Source organism: Hylobates moloch, unplaced genomic scaffold (genome assembly GCF_009828535.3).
Source record: "Hylobates moloch isolate HMO894 unplaced genomic scaffold, HMol_V3 SCAFFOLD_10, whole genome shotgun sequence".
In the NCBI taxonomy this organism is placed as follows: domain Eukaryota; kingdom Metazoa; phylum Chordata; class Mammalia; order Primates; family Hylobatidae; genus Hylobates; species Hylobates moloch.
The window spans coordinates 97,238,586-97,265,037 of NW_026652285.1; the positions used below are offsets into that span (position 1 = coordinate 97,238,586).

Sequence of the window (26,452 nt, forward strand, 5' to 3'; positions counted from 1 at the left end):
ATGCTAATTTTTTCTCTTACCAAAATGAAACAAACAAACCCAAACACTTTTTTTTTTTTTTTTTTTGAGATGGAGTGTCACTCTGTCGCCCAGGCTGGAGTGCAGAGGCACGATCTAAGCTCACTGCAACCTCCACCTCCCAGGTTCACGCGATTCTCCTGCCTCAGCTTCCCAAGTAGTTGGGATTACAGGACCCCGCAACCATGCCCAGCTAATCTTTGTATTTTCAGTAGAGACGGGGTTTCGCCATGTTGGCCAGGCTGGTCTTGAATGCTTGACCTCAGGTGATCCACCCACCTCGGCCTCTCAAAGTGCTGGGATTACAGGCGTGAGGCATCGCGCCCAGCCCTACCCAAACACCTTCTCCTCTCCCTTAAGTCATCTTTCTCTTTCTCTATACAGCTAAATTTTTATGAGGTTCCATCTTAGACGCCTGCCCTCTGCTTTTCCTCACTGCATGTTTCCTTCTCTGCCTAATCAAGTCTAGGTCTACCGTCATTCTTCCATTCTCTCAAAGATGAAGACCTCTTACCTGCCCAGTTCAATGGTTTCCTCAGAGGCCTTCCCTACTGACATCACCTAGTGCTGAAAATATTTTTAAAAGAACTCCTGAAGAAACTTTCTGACCCAGTGAGCAATCTCTCTCTTGAATCCCATGACATCATTCCCCTGGTTCTCTTTTCACCTCATTGATGGCTTTCTCGCAGTCTGTTTTCCTGTTTCTTCTGCATCCACTAACAGAGGTAGTCCTTTGAGGATGATATTCAGTCCTCTTCTAAATGACTTCCAGGACTCCAAATACTCCTAGGAATTCCATATTTAACTCTGACCTCATATTCTATCCTGAGCTCCAAATTAAGATTTTTAACAGTGAGATGGCAGATTTTTAATAAAAAGAATCAGAATATTAACATTAACAATAATAACAACCACCACCAGAAATGTCTTTTACATCCCAAGCACTGAAGAAAGCACTTTATAAATATTCACTCATTTAATTTGCCCCTCAACAAGCGGTCCTTACTATTCCAACTACAATAATGAAGTTACAGTCTCAGAGAGGTTAAACAACTTTCTTACACAGCTAGTAAATTGTAAATCTAGGGCTGGGAACAGATTTTACTTCAAAGCCAATTTCTTAAGTGATATTGTTTCACCTTATCTTTTCGGTTTCTCCTCAAAATTCAATGTTCTTAGGACTTCCTGAGTTTCACAAACTTATAGGATAATTTAAGGTTAACATTCAAACTATACACTCTTGGCCTCTGTCTTAAAAGAGAAACTTTTTTTTCTAAGAATCCTAGGGCTAAAAGGAAGTTAGTGTTATATAATTCATCTCTCAGCCTGTAGGGAGAAGTGTATCTAACCCATTCCAGACAGATGGGTATCTTCTATTTTTAATGACATCTAGGAAAGGAAACTCTCGCCTACTAAATTTAGACTGTGAGCCAAAGGAAAGAAGCATATCTAATTTTATGCTCCATATAGCCAGGCCTTCATATATAGTTAGTAATATGCATCCTAACAGGATTATTACCACAAGTAGAAACGAACACTTAAAAACTACAATAAAAAAAAAGACAATAACTAGAAAGTGATTCAAATGGACTCTTCAAGTTCACAAGAGAACAGAATCATTCCAGTCCAAATTACAACAGAGCTGACATCGTAACAATTCTTCCTATTATATTAAAACCCATCTGGGAGAAGTGATTGGAAAAATGACAGAGGAGTGTCCAGTAAGATGCATACATGTTTCACGGAGGTACCTAGTTTTTAAAAGTTAATTCCAAATCTTAATGGAGAAGAGTCATGAATGAATCCTAAGTCAGTAACACTTTGAGGTTTATAGTTATACCTTTGCCATTGGTTATTCTTAACTCTAGGCTTTAAATCTAAATACTTCACAACCTCCCTAAAAGATTTCAATCTAATTCTGTCTGTCAGATAATCTTTGCTGGCTCTCAAGGCATTAAGGAAAAAACAAACAAAACAAATATTGCACAAATGATGCAAAATGAAGATATTTCTGACCCTGTGTTTTACTTTAAAAAAAAAAAAAAAAAAGGCTGGTGCAGTGGCTCACGCCTGTAATCCCAACACTTCGGGAGGCTGAGGCGAGCAGATGGCTCGAGCCCAGGAGTTCAAGACCAACTGAGCAACATGGTGAAACCCCATCTCTACTAAAAACACAAAAATTAGCTAAGCATGGTGGCGCGTGCCTGTGGTCCCAGCTATTTGGGAGGCTAATACAGAAGGATTGCTTGAATCTCGGAGGTGGAAGCTGCAGTGAACTGTGATCATGCCACTGCATTCCAGCCTGGGTAACAGAGAAAGACCCTGTCTCACCAAAAAAAAAAAAGGCCGGGCGCGGTGGCTCACACTTGTAATCCCAGCACTTTGGGAGGCCGAGGCAGGCGGATCACGAGGTCAGGAGATCGAGACCACGGTGAAACCCCGTCTCTACTAAAAATACAAAAAAAAATTAGCCGGGCGTGGTGGCGGGCGCCTGTAGTCCCAGCTACTCAGGAGGCTGAGGCAGGAGAACGGCGTGAACCCAGGAGGCGGAGCTTGCAGTGAGCCGAGATTGCACCACTGCACTCCAGCCTGGGCGACAGAGCGAGACTCCATCTCAAAAAAAAAAAGGAAAGAAGAAACACTCTTTGCACTGTTACAACAGAAAGCTAAAATCACTTTAAGATATTTTTCTTGAAGAAGCCACTGGATAGGGTTGACACAAATGTTTAATTGGCTCCAAGTCAAAGAACTTCCCAAATTAACGACTTGAGAATGCATCTTTGCAAAGTTAAGAGGGCTTTAGTATTACTTCAAATGACATAAACTCCTGGGTCTACTGTAAACTTACATTCATCACTTTTATTAATGATTAAAGGAAATTGGAAAGTACATAATTACCGAAGTATACCTTCTGACCACCACTATCGCATTAAATCTGGTACAGACTAGCAACAAATGCAAGTTGATAAATGTGGGGAAATATTTGTATAAAACTACACTGGTAAGGCCAGGCCGGTGGCTCACGCCTGTAATCCCAGCACTTTGGGAGGGTGAGGGGGGTGGATCACGAGATTAGGAGTTCAAGACCACCCTGGCCAAGATGGTGAAACCCCATCTTTGTCAAAACCCTTTGTTTGTCAAAAAACAAACAAACAAACTACACTGGTAATGTGCTACTAAAAATACAAAAATTAGCCAGGCGTGGCAGTGGGCACCTGTAATCCCACCTGCTCAGGAGGCTGAGGCAGGAGAATCGCTTAAACCTACAAGGTGGAGGTTCCAGTGAGCCGAGATCATGCCACTGCCCTCCAGCCTGGGTGACAGAACAAGACCCTGTCTCAAAAAAAAAAAAAAAAAATTTAGTGTCAACACTGTTTTGTTTCCTGAATAATAATAGTCTTCAAAGGGGCTTGACAGTTTTTCACTTCTGCTGATAGTCAACTGATACATTAACTTTCATAAATCATCTGGTGATAAGAAAACCAAAGCCATCATGTACCTCTAAAACTTCAACTCTAGCCTGGCCAACATAGTGAAACCCCATCTCTACAAAAAAAAATTTAAGAATTAGCTGGGCATGGTGACATGCCCCTGTAGTCCCATTTACTCAGGAGGCTGAGGCATGAAGATTGCTACCACTGCATTCCAGCCTGGGTGACAGAGTGAGACCCTGTCTCTAAAATAAATAAATAAAAATTCAAATAACTCATTACTGCAACAGTAAATAAGGTTCTATTTCTCCAAGAGCTAAGTCTGCTCCTATTCCCTTCATGATACTGGGCAAACTATCTGTATTTTTATGTTACTTATCGCTTCTCGGCCTTTTGGCCAAGATCAAGTGTAATATCTGTTCTTATCAGTTGAACGTTACCTGTCTCATGTCCCTTCTCCACAAAATAAAGGAATTTGAATGTTCTTTAAAGTCCTTCAGGTTCCAAATCTCTATAATTCTGTACAGTGTATCTGAAAGTGTATAGTAGAAATGGGCAATATATTTTAGGAATAAAGAGAACCACAGATAAATACTTTGGCACAATTGCTTATACATATTGTCTGTATTTCCACGTTTGGCATAGAAAAGGAAATTGCTTACATTACTATATTTTATCTCCAAGAACCTAAAGTCTCTCTCCTTATAACTTTCCAAACCTTAATCTCAGAGGATAAACTCTTTCTAAGAAACAGATATAGTTGGCCGGGCGTGGTGGCTTACGCCTGTAATCCCAGCACTCTGGGAAGCCAAGGCAGGCAGATCATGAGGTCAAGAGATCAACACCATCCTGGCCAACATGGTGAAACCCCGTTTCTACTAAAAATACAAAAATTAGCTGGGTGTGGTGGTGCAGGCCTGTAGTCCCAGCTACTCAGGAGGCTGAGACAGGAGAATCACTTGAACCCAGCAGGCAGAGGTTGCAGTGAGCCGAGATCACACCACTGCACTCCAGCCTGCGTGACAGAGTGAGACTCCATCTCAAAAAAAAAAAAAAGATATAGTTAAGTCAATATTTAGCCAATATGATCTTATAAAGTTTCTTAAATTTTGGTCTAAATACCTTAAACAGTTTAAATTTGTAAGTGTAAGTAACTGTCTTCAAATAAAAGCACGATAAAAAAAAAAACACAAGCATTAGAAGATTCATTTCCAGTGGCCTAGTCATCCAGTAAAATTTTTTAGCATCATAAGCTTTATTTCCTGTCTGACATCCTCACGGATCTAGTTTGACAGCTCCTCTGTACAATTTCTACTATAAGACTTCTCTGGCCTCTCTTGGCACATGTAAATGCTGCTAGGTAATATTTCCTTTGGCAACAAATTATATACTTTATAGAAAGAGACCTTCAACTGAACCCTCACCACTCAAACCCACATTCTTCCCAACATATGAATCTTAAACTAAGTCTTATATAACAAGTTAGACACATTTTATTACACTGAAATGTGAAATATTCATTAAATTCTCCCTGCTAAAAGGAGGATTCAAGTTACAATCTCTCTTAAAGAGAAATCAAAAATGGTTTTGCTAAATCATATGCTGAACTTGCATTATTTTTCTTTTCCTTTTTTTTTTTTTTTTTTGAGACGGTTTCACTGTGCAGAGTACAATCACCACTCACTGCAGCCTTGACCTCCTGGGCTCAAGCAATACTCCCACCTCAGCCTCCCAAGTAGCTAGACATGTGCCACCATGCCTGGTTATTTTTTTTTTTTTTTTTTAGTTTTTTGTAGCATCAGAGTCTCATTATGTTGCCCACACCGGTCTTGAACTCCTGGGCTCAAACGATCCTCCTGCCTCAGCCTCCCAAAGTTCTGGGATTACAGATGTGAGCTACCATGCCTGGCCTTGAGTTATTTTTCTTTCTTTCAACTGCCCTTGAATTACAGGCAGATACATATTCTATTAGGTTTCAAGAAATAAAAACAAAATTAACTGTAATCTAGAAAAATAAATACAACAGGCTGGGCACAGTGACTCATGCCTGTAATCCCAGCACTTTGGGAGGCCGAGGGGAGAGGATCACCAGGTCAGAAGATCGAGACCATCCTGGCCAACACAGTGAAACCCCGTCTCTACTAGAAATACAAAATTAGCCAGGGGTGGTGGTGTGAGCCTGTAGTCCCAGCTACTCGGGAGGCTGAGGCTGGAGAATCACTTGAACCCAGGAGGCAGAGGTTGCAGTGAGCTGAGATCATGCCGCTGCACTCCAGCCTGGCAACAGAGGGAGACTCTGTCTCAAAAAAATTAATTAATTAATTAAAAAAAAAAGAAAAAGAAATACAACAATATAAATGGAACCTCCAAAGTTTAAGAACCAGAGCCAGGCAAGATAGCTCATGCTTGTAATCCTAGCTATTCAGGAGGCTGAGGTGGGAGGATAACGAGCCCAGGAATTCAAGAGCAGCCTGGGCAACACAGTGAGACTCTGTCTCTAAGAAAATTTTAAATATTACCCAGGTGTTGTGGCATGTGCCTGCAGTCCTAGCTACTTGGGAAGCTGAGGCAGGAGGATGGCCTGAGCTGGGGAGTGAGCCTGGCTGCAGTGAGTTATGATTGTGCCACTGCACTCCAGCCTCTGCAACAGAGCAAGACCCCATCTCTAAAAATAAATTTTAAAATGAGTAAATAATTTAAAGAACTATACTTTCAATTCACCGTTCCCACCTTTTTATTTAATACATACCCTAACATACCTTTCCCTTATCAATAACCCATTACTACAGAAGTAAAATGTGTTATTGACTGACAAAGCCCAAATGAACTACTGAAGCAACTACTTAAATCAAGGTTTCTATTTATGTATCTATCTATCTATCTATCTCTCTATTTATGTATTTATTTTTGAAGCACAGTCTCACTCTGTCGCCCAGGCTGGAGGGCAGTGATGTGATCTCGGCTCACTGCAACCGCCACCTTCCAGGTTCAAGCAATTCTGTTGCCTCAGCCTCCCGAGTAGGTGGGATTACAGGCACACACCACCACGCCCAGCTAATTTTTGTATTTTTTAGTAGAGATGGGGTTTCGCCATGATGGCCAGGCTGGTCTCAAACTCCTGACCTCAAGTGATCCACCCGCCTCGGCCTCCCAAAGTGCTGGGATTACAGGCATGATGAGCCACCATGTCTGGCCCCAAGCATGCTTTAATTTAATTCAAATATCTATTTATAGGCCTTGAGACTCAGATGATAGGAAGTTTTAGTAAATATAGAATCTGCCCACTAGTTGATATTCTAGTAGAGAGGATAAAAGAGTTTACAAATTTAAACATACGTATTATGTTGGTATGACACCATTTGAAAAAGTTTAAGATTGGAAAGTTTATTCATTATAAGATGTATGACCTTGAACAGATCATTTGTCTTCATAGAAAAACACAGCTGACCAAAACTGAAACAAGTGCAAATGGAAAACCTAAACAGTCCTACCTCTGTTAAAGAAGTAGATCTGTAATTAAACAGTGGTCCAAATGCGAGACTATGTTTCTAAAACACAATTTTAAAAATTAGCTGGGGATGGTGGCACACACCTATAGTCCCAGCTATTCAAGAGGCTTAGGTGGGAGGATCACTTGAGGCCAGGAGTTCAAGACCAGCCTGGGCAACTGATAAGGTTTGCATCTGTATCCCTGGCCAAATCTCATGTTGAACAGCAATCCCCAATGTTGGAGGTGGGGTCTGGTGGGAGGGAATTGGATCATGGGGGTAGTTTCTCACGATTTAAATTGGCAATAGTGAGTTCTCGTGAGATCTGATTGCCTCCCCACTCTCTTGCTCCTGCTCCAACCATGTAAGACCTGCCTGCTTCTCCTGCACCTTCCACCATGAGGCCTCCACAGAAGCAGAAGCTGCAGTGCTTCCTGTTCTGCCTGCAGAACCGTGAGCCAATTAAGCCTCTTTCTTTATAAATTTACCCAGTCTCAGGTATTTCTATATAGTAGTATGAGAATGGACTAACATGGTTCTGCTCCTGCCATGTAAGAGGCCTGCTCCCGCTTTGCCTCCACCATGAGTAAAAGCTCCCTGAGGCCTCCCCAGAAGCAGATGCTGCCATGCTTCCTGAACAGCCTGCGGAACCATGAACCAATTAAACCGCTTCTCTTTAAAAAAGAACACCAATATTATGCAAACTTTTCTAGAGAAAAAGAGAGAACATTTCCCAACCCACTATAACCTTGGATAACAATTTATAAGGAAAATCTTGATGTCCAAACCTGAAGAAGGGCAGTGTATGTACAAAATATAGATGTAAAAATCCTAAAACACATATGAGTAAATTGAATTCAGCAATATGTTAAAAAAAGGATCGTGACTAAGTTGGGCTTATTCCAGAAATTTAAGGTTGGTTTAACATTAAAAAAAAAAATCAATCAAATTAATTCAACACATTAGGAGGAAAAAAGAGAAAGAAAAAAAACATATGATCTTCTCAATAGACATAGAAAAAGCATTTGATAAAATTAAACATCCATTCAGAATTTTTTAAAAAGACCTCAAAGACTTCTACTTCTATCCAAGGTATGGTAACGGGGACTAGATTTACCCTTCTATCTGGAAAAAAAGAAAGGAAGAAAGCAGATGAAATAGAGTAAATCAAGCTTGTCCAACCCATGGCCCATGAACCACATGCAACCCGGGATGGCTTTGAATGTGGCCCAACACAAATTCGCAAACTTCCTTAAAACATTATGAGACTTTTTTTGTGAATTTTTTTTTTTTTAGCTCATCAGCTATCATTAGTGTTAGCGTATTTTATATGTGGCCCAAGACAACTGTTCTTCTTCCAGTGTGGCCCAGGGAAGCCAAGGATTGTACATCCCTGGACTAAATAGTGGTTTTCAAGACACTGGACATTAGGCAACAAGGACAGTGATCTCTGAGGACAAAAGAAGGGAGGACCTACAACTATCCCAGCTGACCGCCTTGAGAGCATTTCTAGGATGTAGTGCAGGGAAGGGGAACTCAGGCAGAGGCCCTGAGTTAAAAAGATGGAGCTGAGTGTCTAGAGAGGCTAAGGCATCTAGAGTGCCCAGGACAGAATGCTGTAGAGGAGAAAGCTGCACAGAGAGAAAATATTAGAGATCTAGGGAGAGTTTCTCTCAAGTATTCCGCCAAGTACTGATCAGCCCATGTGTAGAAGAAAACTACCAGAGAGAGGAAAGAACCATCTGAGAGGATTAGAGGGAACAGTGCCTGGAACTCACACACAGGCAATAATAGTGCCTGTTCCCACCAGCCAGACTTGAAACACCTTATAATTCCCTGGTATGGCATTCAGAAGGGTCATGTCACATTAGTACAGTTATATGCCCTAGTGATGACAGCCCTAAACGATGCTCTGATTTACCTAACAAAGCTTAAAAGTATGACCTTAAAGAACAGAAATATTTCCAAATAATTTAACTGCATGCCAAGAAAAGTCTCAAGAAATTTATAAAAAAGAAAAAAACTCAAGTATCTTTACAATGTCTACCATCTACTCAAAGATAACGAGACACGGAAAGAAGAAAATATGAGAAAAATCAACCAATCAAAACCAACCCAGAACAGGACTGACATTAACATAGTTATTATAACTATAGGGGCAAGGAAACTCTTCTTGTAACTGGCCAGATAATAAATATTTTAAGCTTTGTGAGCCATATAGTCTCTGTCATAACTGCAACACTGCTGTTGGGAAAAGTCTTAAACAGGCTTGTCACATGACAAACAGGATATATAAATAACCAATAAACATATACAGTGGTGTCTGATGTCATCAATCATCACAGGAATGCAAATTAAAACCACATTGTGCCCAGTAGCAACAAACACACCTAACACCTAGCTCTTGGCTTCTAATACCATTCTCCAATAAAAGGAATCAGGGATCCTTGCAGAAATATCTGATTCTATGACTGAGGAAATATACAAGATGAACCTGGAGCATCTTGTAGTGCCAGAAAGGGAAGGAAATACTTAAAAAACAAACAAAACCAAACAAAGCCATCATGATAGTGGTATGTCAAAGGGACTTATCAGCCAACTGAAAAGAGCTCCCAATGACCAAAGCTGGAACAATTTGAGCAAGAAAATAAAGTAGTGCTGGATTATAACCCAAAGTATGAAACAAATATCCATGAGTCCAATTATATAAATATATGATTGAATACACAAATGTTAAATGAAGAAAAACTTAATTTATGTAGGTATTTTATCTTCAAAGAAGTGGAACACAACCTTCACTCTTTAAGTGTGCACCATGCAATGACTTCCTTCCAAAGAGTACAGTATGAAAAGGGTGAATAAAGTAGTAACTTAACAATGAAGAAATCTGACAAGCCCTATCTTAGCCAGGTAGTCCAGTTTACTGTCAACAGAAATAAGTCATGCAGAACAGCATGTACCCTTGATACAATGTGATGAGAAATGCATTTTACCTGTGATTTTCCTCCCTAAAAATCCAATCTAATCATGAGAAAAACACCACACAAATCCCAGTTGAGACATTCTACAAAATATTTGACCAATGCCCCTCAAAATTTTCAAAGTCATCAAATATAAGAGAGGTCTGAGAAACTGTAACTGGCAAGAGGACCCTGAGGAAATGCGATGACTAACTGTAATGTGGTATCCTGGGTGCAACAGAAAAAGGATATTAGGTAAAGACCAAAGAAAGTAGAAAAAAGTATGAATTTCAGTTAAAAATTAAAAAAAGTAAATGCAATATACATAATCATAATGTGTAATATATATAATCATAACACCTCTTGTGTTATATGATCACTATAAAAGAAGTGGAAAATCCAGAAAGTATAAAGAATTTTTTTTTTTTTTTTTGGATGGGCACAGTGGCTCACACCTGTAATCCCAGCACTTTGGGAGGCCAAGGTGGGCAGATCACCTGAGGTCGGGAGTTCAAGACCAGCCTGACCAGCATGGAGAAACCCCATCTCTACTAAAAATACAAAATTAGTCGGGCATGGTGGTGCATGCCTGTAATCCCAGCTACTTGGGAGGATGAGACAGGAGAATTGCTTGAAAGCGGGAGGTGGAGGATGCGGTGAGCCGAGATTACACCATTGCACTCTAGCCTGGGCAACAAGACCAAAACTCCATCTCAAGAAAAAAGAAATTTTTTTAATTATCCAAAATTTCACTCTCTGGAGGTAACTATGATTAATATTCCAAGGCAATGGTTCCCAAACTGTGTGCTCAGGTGTCTTGGGGTATCACATCAAATTCACAAGGATGCTGCAAAATATTTTAAATTTTCAAGGCAAATACAGTGACATCTGTCGGATACTATGCAAACTACAAGTTCTAGCTAATTCAACTTTAACATAAGGTCACTCAACATTCCTTTCAATAATGTCACATCTTGGTGAAGCTGGTTTTTAGTAGTCACTGGCATAAAAAATAAATGCTAAGTGAAAATCGTATGGTACAGGGAAAGAGTTGATGGTGTACAATGATTCTAAGGTTTGAGAAGTTGTACAATACCCAACATACACTCCACTAGTAATTATAGTTATTGAAGAATGAAATAAATTTTTTTCCTTAAAAAAAAAATTGTACATCTAGTATAATGGCTAAATTTTTAAAACACCAAGTGCTGGCAAGGAAAGAAACTGGAATTCTCACTGAAGTACCTGATGGGAGTGTAAACTGGTACAACCATTTCAGAAAACAACTGTCCATATTTAGTTGACAAATGCCCACTTTATATGACCCTAGAATTTCTTTAGCTATATAACCTGAAGGACCTTTTTTTTATTCCCCCAGAGACAGGGTCTTGCTCTGTTGCCCAGGTTGTAGCACAGTGGCATGATCACAGCTCACACCAGCCTCGAACTCCTTGGCTCAAACAATCCTCTCACCTTGGCCTCTAAATAGCTGGTGCTACAGGTGCGTGTCACCACACCAGGCTTTTTTTTTTTTTTTTTTGAAATGGAGTCTTGCTCTGTTGCCCGGGCTGGAGTGCAGTGGCGTGATCTCAGCTCACTGCAACCTCCATCTCCTGGGTTCAAGCAATTCTCCTGCCTCAGCCTCCCGAGTAGCTGGGATTACAGGCATGCACCACCACGCCCAGCTAATTTTTATATGTTTAGTAGAGACGGGGTTTTGCCATGATGGCCAGGCTGGACTCGAACTCCTGACCTCAGGTGATCTGTCCACCTCAGCTTCCCAAAGAGCTGGGATTACAGGCCTGAGCTTCTGCACCTGGCCTAAAGAAACTCTTGAAGCAGCCGGGCGTGGTGGCTCATGCCTGTAATCCCAGCACTTTGGGAGGCCGAGGTGGGCAGATCACGAGGTCAGGAGATCGAGACCACCCTGGCTAACACGATGAAACTCCGTCTCTACTAAAAATACAAAAAATTAGCCGGGCGTGGTGGCGGGCGCCTGTAGTCCCAGCTACTCAGGAGGCTGAGGCAGGAGAATGGCATGAACTTGGGAAGCGGAGCTTGCAGTGAGCAGAGATCACGCCATTGCACTCCAGTCTGGGCGACAGAGCAAGACTCTGTCTCAGAAAAAAAAAGAAACTCTTGAAGCACATATACACCAGAGTACACTTTCTAAATGTTTGTAGTTGCACTGCTTGTTATTTAGAAACAAACCAACTGCCCACAGATAGAATAAACAGTGACATAGTCATGTAACTGAATACCACGTAACAGTTTAAATGAATGGAGTATATCAATATGCATCAACACAAATGAATCTCAAACTCCTAATGTTGAATGAATAAAGCAAACTGAAGAATACATACAGTATCATTTCATGAATATGAAATTTAACAAATCTGAAACTAAAAAATCAATTTATAGTTATAGTCATATCCAGTCACTTAGTTACATCCATGTTGTAAAATCATGAAAAAATGCAAATGAATAAAAATAATTTATTCTTCCAATAGGAGAGGGAAGGAGGCAAATGCCATAGAAAAGAGGAATATGAGGAACTTTCAAGGTATTGACGATATACTATTTTATAAGTTGGCCAGTGAGAACAAAGACATTTATTTGTAATTCTTCTTTAAAGTACACATATGTTGGGCCAGGCGCAGTGCCTCACGCCTATAATCCCAGCACTTTGGGAGACCAAGGTGGGCGGATAACCTGAGGTCAGGAGTTCGAGACCAGCCTGGCCAACATCGTGAAATCCCATCTCTATTGAAAAAAACAATTAGCCGGGTGTGGTAGCACATGCCTGTCTACTCAGGAGGCTGAGGCAGGAGAATCGCTTGAACCTGGGAGGCAGAGGTTGCAGTGAGCCAAGATTGCACCATTGCACTCCAGCTTGGGTGACAGAGACAGACTCCATCTCAAAAAAATATTAATTAAAAAAAAATGAAGTATCCATGTTATATATGCTTTTGTGTATATATTAGAATTAACTTTAAAATACTAAAAGTATTATTTATTCAACAAAGAATTTGTTGAACACCTACTATGTTCCACTATTTTCTGTGCTTTATCAACAAAGAAATATTCCTGCCCTCACAGGGCTTATATTTTAGCAGAGGAAGGATGACAGAAAGCAAAATCTAGAATGAATAAACAAGGGGAAAAGAATATATATACACACATTTTTTTATTTAAAAAATAAGAAGTAGAACAGAGAAAGGGATACCAGGAATATAGGACAGACTGTAACATGAAACAGTCACTGAATTTATTTTAAGATGTTTAAATTTTTTATTACAAGTAAAATTTTATTACAAATAAAAACTCTAGATTTTTTTTTTTTTTTTTTTTTTGAGACGGAGTCTCGCTCTGTCACCCAGGCTGGAGTGCAGTGGCGCAATCTCGGCTCACTGCAAGCTCCGCCTCCCGGGTTCACGCCATTCTCCTGCCTCAGCCTCTCCGAGTAGCTGGGACTACAGGCGCCCGCCACCGCGCCCGGCTAATTTTTTGTATTTTTTTTTTAGTAGAGACGGGGTTTCACCGTGGTCTCGATCTCCTGACCTCGTGATCCACCCGTCTCGGCCTCCCAAAGTGCTGGGATTACAAGCGTGAGCCACCGCGCCCGGCAAAACTCTAGATTTTTACCAGTTTATAAGAACTAGGAAAAAAATCTAAGAGACAAAACCCACCAATAATATATTAAGAGAAAAACATTTTCTGCTTTCAGTAACCTTAAGAATGTCAAATACTCTTCATCAGAAGCCTTCAGAATGTTAACCAAAAAAAAAAAGTACCTGACCTATCTAGATGCTTTAAAAATATCTGTTGAACAAATCATGATTTTCCCTTGAAAATCTGTCCTAATTATCCCATTTTTTGAGGTAACATTTTCCATAAAATAAAAATTTTAAGAATAATTTATGAAAATAAAGAATGTCTGAACTCTCATTTACCCTTTCACTTATCATATTTATTCTTTACCTGGTGTCAATTTTCAAACACATCAATGTATTTGACACACTGCAAAGGATAAAGGAATATGAAACATGAGAGAATAAAGAAAAATCTGAGGCCTGCAGGAATTCTATGCTGACTGGATTAAATAATACATTCCTACACACCTGAAGAGGTTTTTTTCACGCAATAACATTTCATTAACTACTTATCCATCATCTCCTCTGAAGTATGTGGCTTGTCTGTTATCCAATAAAGTAATATCACTTACATTTCAGCCTTTAAATCTTGCATATAAGAGAAATGCAATAGCACGAACTACCTAGAAACAAAATTTTCATTCTTACTAGTCTTATATTCTTTCATACTGAAAAGTAAAAATGTACCTAGGTTACTGAAAACAACTCCTTTTACCTGATTATCTGAATCATTATAGAGGAATGCCTGATAAAATTACACTATCTCAGTTTTAGAAGCCTGAGGAACTTTGGCTGGGTGTGGTGGCTCACGCCTGTAATCCCAGCACTTTGGGAGGCTGAGGTGGGTGGATCACATAAGGTCAGGAGTTCGAGACCAGCCTGGCCAACATGGTGAAACCCTGTCTCTACTAAAAATACAAAAATTAGCTGGGCATGATGGTGCGTGCCTGTAGTCCCAGCTACTCAGGAGGGTGAGACAAGAGAAATGCTTGAGCCTGGGAGGCAGAGGTTGCAGTGAGCCGAGATCACACCACTGCACTCCAGCCTGGGTGACAGAGTGAGACTCCATTTAAAAAAAAAAAAAAAAAAAAAAAGCTTGAGGAACTTTGAGCATTTGAAACCAGAAGACCTCCTTATCATGGGCTGCTTTCATTTCTTTTATGGGACTTCAATAAACCCTCACAGGAAATTATCTCTACCAAGTTTTGTTTTTCTGAATAATTTCAATGTCACTAGTCAGAAACAGCAAAAATTTTACAGAGCAAAACAAAACTGTTTTGTCTTGACTGTGCCACTTCCTAGCTGTGTTACTTTCGGTCAATCACTTTAATTTCCTAAGTCTCAGTTTCTCTTTCTAAATGTGAATAATGCCCCCTGTCTTCTAATGAGGTAATAAATATAAACCTTACCCACTAATAAGTACTAGCACTCTGCGAAAAAAGTTGTCCTCTCTTGGACTCCTCCTTCCATTTGGTTTAGTGCCTGCTACCTGTAATCAACTAAACACTAAACAATTAAAAATTGATTTAAAAAACACATAGTGAACTAAACACTTAAAATCTACACATTATATGTAAAATACTAATACATTTAAAAGGCTTGTTAAAAAATAAACATAGTGGAGCCAAGCATGGTGGCTCACTTCTGTAATCCCAACACTTTGAGAGGCCAGCACAGGAGGATCATTTGAGGCCAAGAGTTCAAGACAAACCTCGGAAACACAGCAAGTCCCCAACTCTAAAAAATAAAAATAAAAAAATTAACCAGGCATGGTGGCATGCTCCTGTAGTCCCAGCTACTTGGAAGGCAGAGGCAGGAGATCTCTTGACCCCAAGAGTTCAGGACTACAGTGAGCTATGATCCTGCCACTGCATTCCAGCCTGGGAGACAGAGACCCTGTCTCAAAAAATAAATAAATAAATAAATAAAACATAGTGACAACAGGTAATATAGTTCACATGTGTAGAATGTGCAGGTTACACAGGTATACACGTTCCATGGTGGTTTGCTGCACCTGTCAACACGTCACCTAGGTTTTAAGCCCTGTATGCATTAGCTATTTGTGTCCTGATGCTCTTCCTCCCCTCACCACCCCCACCCCACATGGCCTCGATGAGTGTTGTTCCCTTCCCTGTGTCCATGTGTTCTCCTTGTTCAGCTCCCACTTATGAGTGAGAACATGCAGTGTTCGGTTTTCTGTTCCTGTGTTAGTTTGCTGAGGATGATGGCTTCCAGCTTTATCCATGTCCCTGCAAAGGACATGATCTCATTCCTTTTTATGGATGCATAGTATTCCATGGTGTATAGGTACCACATTTTCTTTATCCAGTCTATCATTGATGGGCATTTGAGCTGGTTCCATGTCTTTGCTATTGTATCACTGCCTAATCACTTACTATCAAAAAGTCCAGGCTGGGTATGGTGGCACACACTGTAATCCCAGCACTTTTTGAGAGGCCAAGGCAGGAGGATTACCTAAGCCCACAAACTGAAGACCAGCCTGGGCAATATGACAAGACCAAGATTCCATCTCTATGGGGGGGGGGGGAAGCAGTAGTAATGAACAGCCAATATTTTGTGGCAGGTACTATCATTGAAGTCTCAAAGCAAACCCATGAAGTACATACTATTTTATAGATAAACTGATTTACAAAGAGGATACTGCCTTCCACGGTCACACACGTGGTCGGAATCATTCCAAAGTCACTGCTTATTAACATGCATACAACCTTCTAAACTAGAAGTACATGAGAATAGAGTTATCTAGGCAGCAATATTGTTGTCCAATATTTGATTTCTTGTTTTGTACTGCTCTTTAGTTAAAAAATAATAATTTAATAAATATGTAAAATGAAAGACAGTGAAATAACAATCTATAAAGGAAAAGGACACATAATCCATATTTCTTCTCTTATAAAACTAACAGTGCTCCTGAAGGTAGAAATACATCTTGTTCTTACAGTTCAACATATAGTATGATCTCTAAACTCCGGCAAAATGGAATGCTAATCCAGTTATCCACTGCTACATAACTTAGTGGCTTAAAACAATCTTTTATCGTGCTCATGAATCCGCAATTTGGGTAGGGTTTGACAGGAACAACTCATCTCTGCTCTACGTATAAGCACTCATTAGGGCACTGTGATGGGGAACTAGAAGATTAGGATCTGCTTTTAGGACAGCTCACTCACATGGCTGGCAAGCTGATCCCAGATGTCAGCTGGGAGCTCAGCTGGGGCTGAGAGTCAGGCGCTTCAGTTTCCCTCTTACACAGGCCACTCCTAGTTGCTTAGGCTCCTCACATAGTAGCCAGGTTCCAAAAGTGACACTCCAGAGAGAAAGTTAGAAGTCCATGGCATTTTTATAACCTAGCCCTAAACATGACATGTTGTTTGAGCCATGCTCTACTGGTAAAGGCATTTACAAAAGTCTGCTCTGGTTAAGAGACCGAGACACAGGCCTCACCACTAGATGGGAGGAGTGTGAAGATGACATTGTAGGCAGAACATGTAAAATGAAAGATATTGCTGTAGACACATTTGGGAAATACAATCTGTCATACCAATACAATGGTTGTATGTCAGAATATACCACAGTTGACTTTTTGTTAATAGTATTTATTGGTTTTTATTAAGTAGAGTTTTCCTGTAAAAAACAAGGAGTAAAGAGATTAAAGACAATAACCTGGAGTTTCTCCTCCCCATGATGAAATAAATTCAATGGCCTACAAGTAATTATCTTCAGAGTCAAATGATAAAGAAAAATAGGAGAAGAGCCAGGCGCAGTGGCTCACGCCTGTAATCCCAGCACTTTGGGAGGCCAAGGTGGGCGAATCACCTGAGGTCAGGAGTTTGAGACCAGCCTGGCCAACATGGAGAAATCCCGTCTCTACTAAAAATACAAAAATTAGCCAGACGTGGTGGCGCACACCTGTAATCCCAGCTACTCAGGAAGCTGAGGCAGGAGAATCACTTGAACCCAGGAGGCAGAGGTTGCAGTGAACTGAGATCGCACCACTGCACTCTAGCCTGGACAGCAGAACAAGACTCCATCTCAAACAAACAAATAAATATAAAAAATTAGCCCGGCATGGTGGCATATGCCTGTAGTTCCAGCTACTCAGGAGGCTAAGGCAGGAGGATCTCTCGACTGCTTGAACCCAGGAGGTAGAGGCTGCAGTGTGCCAAGATCATGCCACTGCACTCCAGCCTGAGTGACAGAGTGAGACTTCATCTCAAAAAAAGAAAAAGAAAAATAGGAGAAAGGACATTTAGGGACTTCCCAGAAAAAAAAGAGTGATAAAATAAGGAAACATGAGTAATCTGCCGCTAAAAATTAAATACAGAGTTGGAAGAAACTTTTGACACCACTTAGTCTACTGCCATTATCCTAGCAACTACTAAAAACTGAATTTTTTTTGTTTACATTTCAATGAAGGATAAGAAATTCTCATTTTTAATAAAATTCTAAATTGTGCAAATTTGTATTCATTCATTTCATTCTCTGTTGTTAATAGCAGTAAAAATCCTTAAAAGTAAAATAGTGTCAAATACTTTCAGCGTGAACAAGGTAAAGAAAAAGCTAAGCCACCTGCATCCTGTTTCAGTTGAGGGTTTATGGGTGGAGAGAACAATAGATGACATACGAGATGCTGGAAAAAAGATGAATCAAACCTCTGGGGCATGCAGGAATTTAAAAAGAAAGATAAAGAAAAGTAGTGACTAGAAACCTGCCAAAGCTCTGGGGGTGTCACCAGCATGCTGTACTATCCTCTTTGAACCCATCCTTATGCAAAGCCTCCACCCTTAAGCCAAAGTCCTTTTCCACTTTGGAAATGGCTAGAACTGGCTCCAGAGATAATTTAATCTAGTGGTTTCCAACATTTTCAAACATAAGAACCTCTTTTTAAGAGTAAAAATCCAGGTTGGACATGGTGGCTCAAGCCTGTAATCCCAGCACTTTGAGAGGCCAAGATGGGTAGATCACTTGAGGTCAGGAGTTTGAGACCAGCCTGGCCAACATGGTGAAACCCCATCTCTACTAAAAGAATACAAAAATTAGCCAGGCATAGTGGCACACCCCTGTAGTCCCAGCCACTTGGGAGGCTGAGGCATGAGAATTGCTTGAACCTGGGCGGCAGAGGTTGCAATGAGCCGGGAGATCATGCCACTGCACTCCAGCCTGGGCAAGAGAGCAAGACTCAGTCTCAAAAAAAATTAATAAATAAAAAATAAAGAGTAAAAACACTATGAGCATCCATATGACAATTGTGATTTTATCATCTAGTTATTGAAAAAATCAATGACAGACATATCACAATTTCACTGACACCTCTACTAAATGTTATCTGTATTTTGTCACAAGGGTATTTATATACAATAGCATGTACATGAGACAGGCAATTTGGATAAAATTCTTAGGAAACACTAAATACATGTACATCATTGGTAAATATGTAAGTGAACTATATTTGAAAAGACTAAGACTAAGAAATTTTTAAGGACTTCATTTTCAGGAATGTGATTACACTAGAATTTCTCCTACTATGCTTTCGGTTGGACTGAGTAATCTGTCAACACAGATTCTATAATTCTCTTATAAATTATTTAAAACATTTTCCTCTTCTTTTTAACTTATATCTTAATGATTTAAAACTGGTTGTGGGCCAGGCACGGTGGCTCATGCCTATGATCCCAGCACTTTGGGAGGTCGAGGTGGGTGGACCACGAGGTCAGGAGTTCAAGACCAGCCTGGCCAAGATAATGAAACCCCATCTCTACTAAAAATACAAAAAGTAGCCAGGTGCAGTGGCAGGCTCCTGTAATCCTAGCTACTTGGGAGGCTGAGGCAGGAGAATCACTTAAACCCGGGAGGTGGAGGTTGCAGTGAGCCAAGATTGCGCCACTGCACTCCAGCCTGGGCAGAGTGAGACTCCATCTCAAAAAAAAAAAAAAAAAAAAAAAAAAAAAAGCTGGTTGTGCACTGTGCAGTGGCTCACACCAGCAATCCCAGCACTTTGGGAGGCCGAGGCAGGTGGATTGCTTGAGCCCAGGAGTTCGAGACCAGCCTGGGCAACACGGCAAAGCCTTGTCTCTACTAAAAATACAAAAAATTTTCTGGGCATAGTGGTATGTGACTGTGGTCCCAGCTACTTCAGAGGCTAGGGTGGGAGGATCACTCCATCCCAGTAAGTCAAGGCTGCAGTGAGCTAAGACCGTGCCACTGCATTGCAGCCCAGGTGAGTGGAGTGAGACCCTGTCTCAAAAATAAATAAGTAAAATTTTTAAAACCTGTTTTGGACATATAGATGCATATTCCTATTTTATACAAAAGTAAGAATCCTTTTACTTGACGACAATTTTATTATCACCAGTCAGGAGTTACCTCAATAGAAGAACAGCTTGCTTATCTATTGTTAGAAAGGCTATGACGGGCGCAGTGGCTCACACTTGCAATCCTAGCACTTTGGGAGGCCGAGGTAGGCAGATTGCCTGCGCTCAGGAGTTCAAGACCAGCCTGAGAAACACGGTAAAACTCCGTCTCTAATAAAACTACAAAAAATCAGCCAGGTGTGGTGGCATGAGCCTGTAGTCCCAGCAACTCGGGAGGCTGAGGCAGGAGAATTGCTTGAACTGGGGAGATGGAGGTTGCAGTGGGCTGAGATCACACCACTACACTCCAGACTGGCCGAGAGAGTGAGACTCCAACTCAAAAAAAAAAAAGGCTTATGTCAACAATTCTAAATCTAAAATCTTTATTTTTGGCAGCTGTTCTCTGAAAATCTACACATGATGACTCTATAGTTTCGAAATTATCATAAAAGTTTAAAAGTTCTGACTGGCAGGCTGGGCGCGGTGGCTCACACCTGTAATCCCAGCCCTTTGGGAGGCCGAGGTGGGGGGATCACGAGGTCAGGAGATGGAGAACATCCTAGCTAACACATGAAACCCTGTCTCTACTAAAAATACAAAAAATTAGCCGGGCATGGTGGCGGGCGCCTGTAATCCCAGCTACTCAGGAGGCTGAGGCAGGAGAATCGCTTGAACCCGGGAGGCAGAGGTTGCAGTGAGCCGAGATCGCGCCACTGCACTCCAGCCTGGGCGAGAGCAAGACTCTGTCTCAAAGAAACAAACAAACAAACAAAAGTCCTAACTGCCACTTTGCAGGATTTTAGGAAACCACGTGTGAGCACCTTCAACATGCACTCCCCGTCTACAGAAGAATTTCCAGGACACTGTCAAACAGGCACACATGCCTTCCAGGCCAGGGGAATATATGGAGAGATAACTTAGGAGAAAGAAACCCCAAATGCAAAATAAGAATACAAACAGTGGTGCCTAGCCTTAGAGTAAAATGTTTCCAAAACAGCTGCCAAGTTTATGAAAACCCAAGCACCTCTTCTTTTGCTTGGTTTGTCATGAAGATAGCCATTTCATGACAGACTGCATCAATGCAGAGAATTAAGCCAGTAATGCAGAAGTTCTCAGAGATTAGGAGCACTCTGAAAAACCTGAAATGAGACAAAAGTAAGGCAATAAAAGACTAGGCTTATACATTAGTCAGGGCTCTCCAGAGAAACAGAATCAACAGGAGAGAGACAGAAGTAGAGGTAGAGAGAGAGAGAGACAGAGGTATGCATATTTAAAAAGATATTTATTATAAGGAATTGGCTTATGCAATTATGGAGGCTGAAAAGTCCCAAGATTGTCAGTCAGCAAGCTAGAGACCCAAGAGAGCCTATGGTCTAGTTCCAGTCCAAGTCTAAAGGCCTGAGAACCAAGGGAATCAATGGTGCAAGTTCCAATACAAGAGCTACCACGCTCAAGAGCCAAAGTTTTGGTTCAAGTCCAAAGGCAGGAAAACACTGATGTCCCAGCTCAAGGAGTCAGGCAGGAGAAGCTCCCTCTTGCTCAGTCTTTTTGTTCTAGCCAGGTCTTCAAATGACTGGATGAGGCTCACCCAGACTTGGAAGGGTATCTGTTTTACTCAATCACTTAAAATATTAATTTCATCCAGAAACATCCTCACAGACACACCTAAGATAATGTTTGACCAAATGTCTGGGCACTCAGTGGCCCAGTCAAGTTAACACACAAAATGAACCATCATAACTGACTTGGCTCTATTTTGCCCACTCTTCCCAAAAAGCCAAGAAGGGGTTGAAAAAGAGTTTAAAGCCTGGTGAGAGAGAGCAGGCAGAAGAAAACTGACTCTTCACTGGATAACTACCTTATGGCTCTTCCCTTAACAAGGCAAACAAAAGCAGAGGCCTACCTCCCAATCTGTGTGGGAGGTTCACGCCTGGAATCCCAACACTTTGGGAGGCCAAGGTGGGCAGATCACCTGAGGTCAGGGGTTCCAGACCAGCCTGGTGAACATGGCAAAACACCATCTGTATAAAAAATACAAAAATTAACCAGGCATGGTGGCGCACACCTGTAGTCCCAGCTACTCAGGAGGCTGAGGCAGGAGAATCGCTTAAATCCGGGAGGTGGAAGTTGCAGGGAGCCAAGATCGCGCCACTGCACTCCAGCCTGGGAGACAGAGCGAAACTCTGTCTTAAAAAAAATTAAATTTAATTTAAAAATGAAGGCCAGGCGCAGTGTCTCACGCCTGTAATCCCAGCACTTTGAGTGGCCGAGGTGGGAGGATAATGAGGTCAGGATCCAGACTAGGCTGGCCAATATGGTGAAAACCTGTCTCTACTAAAGATACAAAAATTAGCCAGGCATAGTGGCACATGCCTGTAATCCTAGCTACTCAGGAGGCTGAGAGAGGAGACTTGCTTGAACCCAAGAGGCGGTGGTTGCAGTGAGCCAAGATCGTGTCACTGCATTCCAGTCTGGGCGACAGAGTGATACTCCATCTCCAAAAAAAAAAGAAAAATAAAACTGAACTGCCCTTTAATCAAAAGATATCTGCTTCTTAAGGGCAAGGTGGGTGAATCGCCTAAGGTCAGGAGTTTGAGACCAGCCTGGCCAACATGGCAAAACCCTGTGTCTACAAAAAATACAAAAGAATTAGCCAGGCATGGTGGCAGGAACCTGTAATCCCAGCTACTCAAGGGGCTCGGGCAGGAGAATCACTTGAACCTGGGAGACGGAAGTTGCAGTGAGCCAAGATCACGCCACTGCACTCCAGCCTGGGCGACAGAGTAAGACTTTGTCTCAAAAAAAAAAAAAAAAAAAAAAAAAGATAGCTGCTTCCAAAACACACATATTCTCTCTCTCATGCATGCGTGCGTACACACATACACACACACACACACACACACTCTCTCTCTCTCTTTGTCCATCAGAAACCTATACAGGATAAGAGAAATCTTAGCTGGACATTGAGCCCCTTGGGTACAATGAAGCCAGTGCTGGAAGAAAGGAGACTCTCCAAGGAAAATCACAGATTCACATAACTCAGCCCTTGTGAAGCCAGGACAATGAGTCAAGCTGTTGGCTTGGACTACAGTCATCCTCAAGGCTCAACTAGAGTAGGAGGATCCCTGTTCAGGCTCACTCTTCTGAGCCACTCATGTGGCTGCCAGCAGGCCTCAGAAGATCTACATCCAAGCTAGCTGTTGTGGTTGCTGGCGGGCCTCACTTCCTCACCACATGGCCCTCCCCATGGGCTGCCTGGGTGTCTGTCTTCACAACATGGCAAATGCCTTCCCTCTATGCAGTGCTGCCTCACACCATGGAGTTAGCCTCCCCCAAAGTGACTTGGGTGTGTGCGTATGTGTGTGTGTGTGTGTGAGAGAGAGAGAGAGAGAGAACACACATGCAAGGCAGAAGCCAGTCTTTTTAAAACCCAATCTGAGCTAGCCAGCTAGCCTCCCGCAAAGTGAGGGGTGTGTGTGTGTGTGTGTGTGTGTGTGTGTGTGTGTGAGAGAGAGAGAGAGAGAGAGAGAGAGAACACATGCAAGGCAGAAGCCAGTCTTTTAAAAACCCAATCTGGGAAGAGACATCTCATCACTTCTCCTGTGTTCTATTCACTAGAAGTACATCACTAAGTCCAGCCCACACGCAAGGGAGGAGAATTCAGCTCCATCTTTTAAAGAAGGGAGAATCAAATCATTTTTGGATAGATCATTAAGTCCCACTACAGGGACTAGAATTACTGATGAAAATATAAGTAGCCAGATAAGTTATTAAGACATCAATGGATGTTTTATTATCATAGTACTTCCCAATCCCCAAGATGATAGTCCTGTTTGCTTCTTTGCCTCAAGGGAGGTTTGTGTGTGTTTTTTGAAAATATGAACTCCTTGAGGAGATTATGCTGAGGGAAGAAGGGTGGAACAGTGAGTGTCTTTGGCAGGAACTGGGGGTTAGGTAGAAACAAGAAGAAAAATGGGAGCAATTTATCTGAGGAGAAGGAATTCCTTCAGAATCCCCAAAAAGAGGGAACCTGCAACCCCACGTCCTAGCAGTGCCCAAGTCCTCAGAGAGAAATGGGCATGTGTTGTATCAAGGAAAGCTGAAGCCTGGACATCAGAATCCCCAGGCTTCAACGCCTCATGTCTTCTTAGACAATGTGCTCAGTCATATCCAGCACAGGCTGAAAATCAACCTTCCACCCTTCTCCTGGTACCTCAAAAGCCTATTAGAGTCTCACATAACTCTAAGGAGGGGTGGATATCTATTATTAATCACTGAGATTGTATTTGTAACCAGTTTGGTAGAATTGAGGGGGAGAAGGTCCCAGGGCAGAATTTCTTTTTTTTTTTTTTTTTGAGAGACAGGTTTTCATTATGTTGCCCAGGCTAGTCTGAGCTCAAACCATCCTCTCACCTCAGGATCCCAAAGTGCTGGGGTTACAGGTACGAGCCACCACACCTGGCCCCCAGGGCAGAATTTCATTTCATTTAAAGGAATTAAAATATTGTTAATACTTTTTGCTTACCTGATTTCATGTGCTATACAGTCAATTAATGTACTAACCTATGGGTATCTTTTGCAAATAAGTAATATTGGTGGTTTCAAAGAAAGTTCCAAACAAGCTGCTCCATTTAAGATTTTTCCGGCCAAACGAGGTGGCTCACGCCTGTAATCTCAGAACTTTGGGAGGCTGAGGTAGGTGGATCAACTGAGGTCAGGAATTTGAGATCAGCCTGGCCAACACGGTGAAACCCCGTCTCTATTAAAAATACAAAAATGAGCGAGGCAAAGTGCCAAATGCCTGTAATCTCAGCTACTCAGGAAGCTGAGGCAGGAGAATTGCTTGAACCCAGGAGGCGGAGACTGCAGTAAGCCGAGATTGCACCACTGCACTCCAGCCTGGGAGACAGAGCTTCATTCTGTCTCCAAAAAAAATAAAAATAAAATAAAATAATGTATATGTGTAATTTCCACATAAAATTTTTATGGATATAGATATATATCCCCCAAATTTTTCCAGGCTATACTCCCCTAACATATAGAATATTAAGCAATTAGTTATAAATCCATGTCTATCCAACTGAGTTCTCATTCTCCTCCAGGAAATTCCTGGCCTTATTGCAAAGCCATCCGTTTGGGTTAGGGATCCACAATTTCTATTAAAGAAAAAAATTTTGACCAGGCGCAGTGGCTCACGCCTGTAATCCCAGCACTTTGGGAGGCCGAGGCAGGTGGCTCATGAGGTCAGGAGTTCAAGACCAGCCTGGCCAAGATGGTGAAACCCTGTCTCTACTAAATATACAAAAAAATTAGCCAGGCGTGGTAGTGGGCGCCTGTAATCTCAGCTACTCTGGAGGCTGAGGCAGGAGAATCACTTGAACCTGGGCGGCAGAGGTTGCAGTGAGCCGAGCTCGCACCACTGCACTCCAGCCTGGGCAACAGAGCAAGACTCCATCTCAAAGGAAAAAAAAAAAATCCAGTCGCCTTTGGAGCATGCTAGAAGAACTCACTCATTCTGAAAACTAGTGAAAAGGGGGGAAAAAAAGTATTTACCTGCTTTTACTTTTACAAACTGTACCAAATAGTCAATGAAGGGAAGGAGAACAGATCAGCTGCCAGGAGGCTGAGGTGCAGAGAGAATATTATGACTGCAACAGGACTGCACAGTGAGTTTTCTGAGGAAATAAAATGTTGTAAACTCTTCTAACCTGTTTGTTGTAGTGGTGGTTATATGACTTCTACAGATGTGCTAAATTTCATGGAACTGTAGCCATGAACATCAGTTTCACTGTGTGTTTATTTTATTTCATTTATTTATTTGTTTGTCTGTTTGAGACAAAGCCTTGCTCTGTCGCCCAGGCTGGAGTGCAGCAGCGTGATCTCGGCTCACTGCAACCTCCACTTCCCAAGTTCAAACAATTCTCCTACCTCAGCCTCCCAAGTAGCTGGGATTACAGCGGTGCACCACCACTCTTGGCTAATTTTTGTATTTTTAGTAGAGACGGGGTTTCACCATGTTGGCCAAGTGGGTCTCAAACTCCCAGCCACAAGTGATCAATTTGCCTCAGCCTCTCGAAGTGCTGGGATTGCAGGCATCGGCCACTGCACCCAGCATCAAGGTGTATTCATTTTAAAAATAGAATTCAGGGGCAAGGTGTGGTGGCTCACGCCTGTAATCCCAGCACTTTGGGAGGCCGAGGCGGGTGGATCACGAGATCAGGAGATCGAGACCATCCTGGCTAACACAGTGAAACCCCGTCTCTACTAAAAATACAAAAAATTAGCCGGGTGTGGTGGTATGTGCCTGTGGTCCCAGCTGCTTGGGAGGCTGAGGTAGGAGAATAGCGTGAACCCACAAGGCAGAACTTGCAGTGAGCCGAGATCATGCCACTGCACTCCAGCCTGGGCGACAGAGCAAAACTCCATCTCAAAAAAAAAAAAAAAACAGAATTCAGGCCGGGCACAGTGGCTCACACCTGTAATCCCAGCACTTTGGGAGTCTGAGGCAGGTCTATCACCTGAGGTCAAGAG

General features: G+C 41.8%; 1 protein-coding gene and 1 pseudogene across 3 annotated transcripts in view; one reads left to right on the plus strand and one right to left on the minus strand.

The window, feature by feature from the left end:
- Nucleotides 1-26,452, minus strand: part of SCAI (suppressor of cancer cell invasion) — a 186,685-nt gene that overhangs the window by 144,572 nt on the left and 15,661 nt on the right. The window lies entirely within an intron of this gene.
- Nucleotides 3,827-4,033, plus strand: LOC116476083 (U2 spliceosomal RNA; annotated as a pseudogene).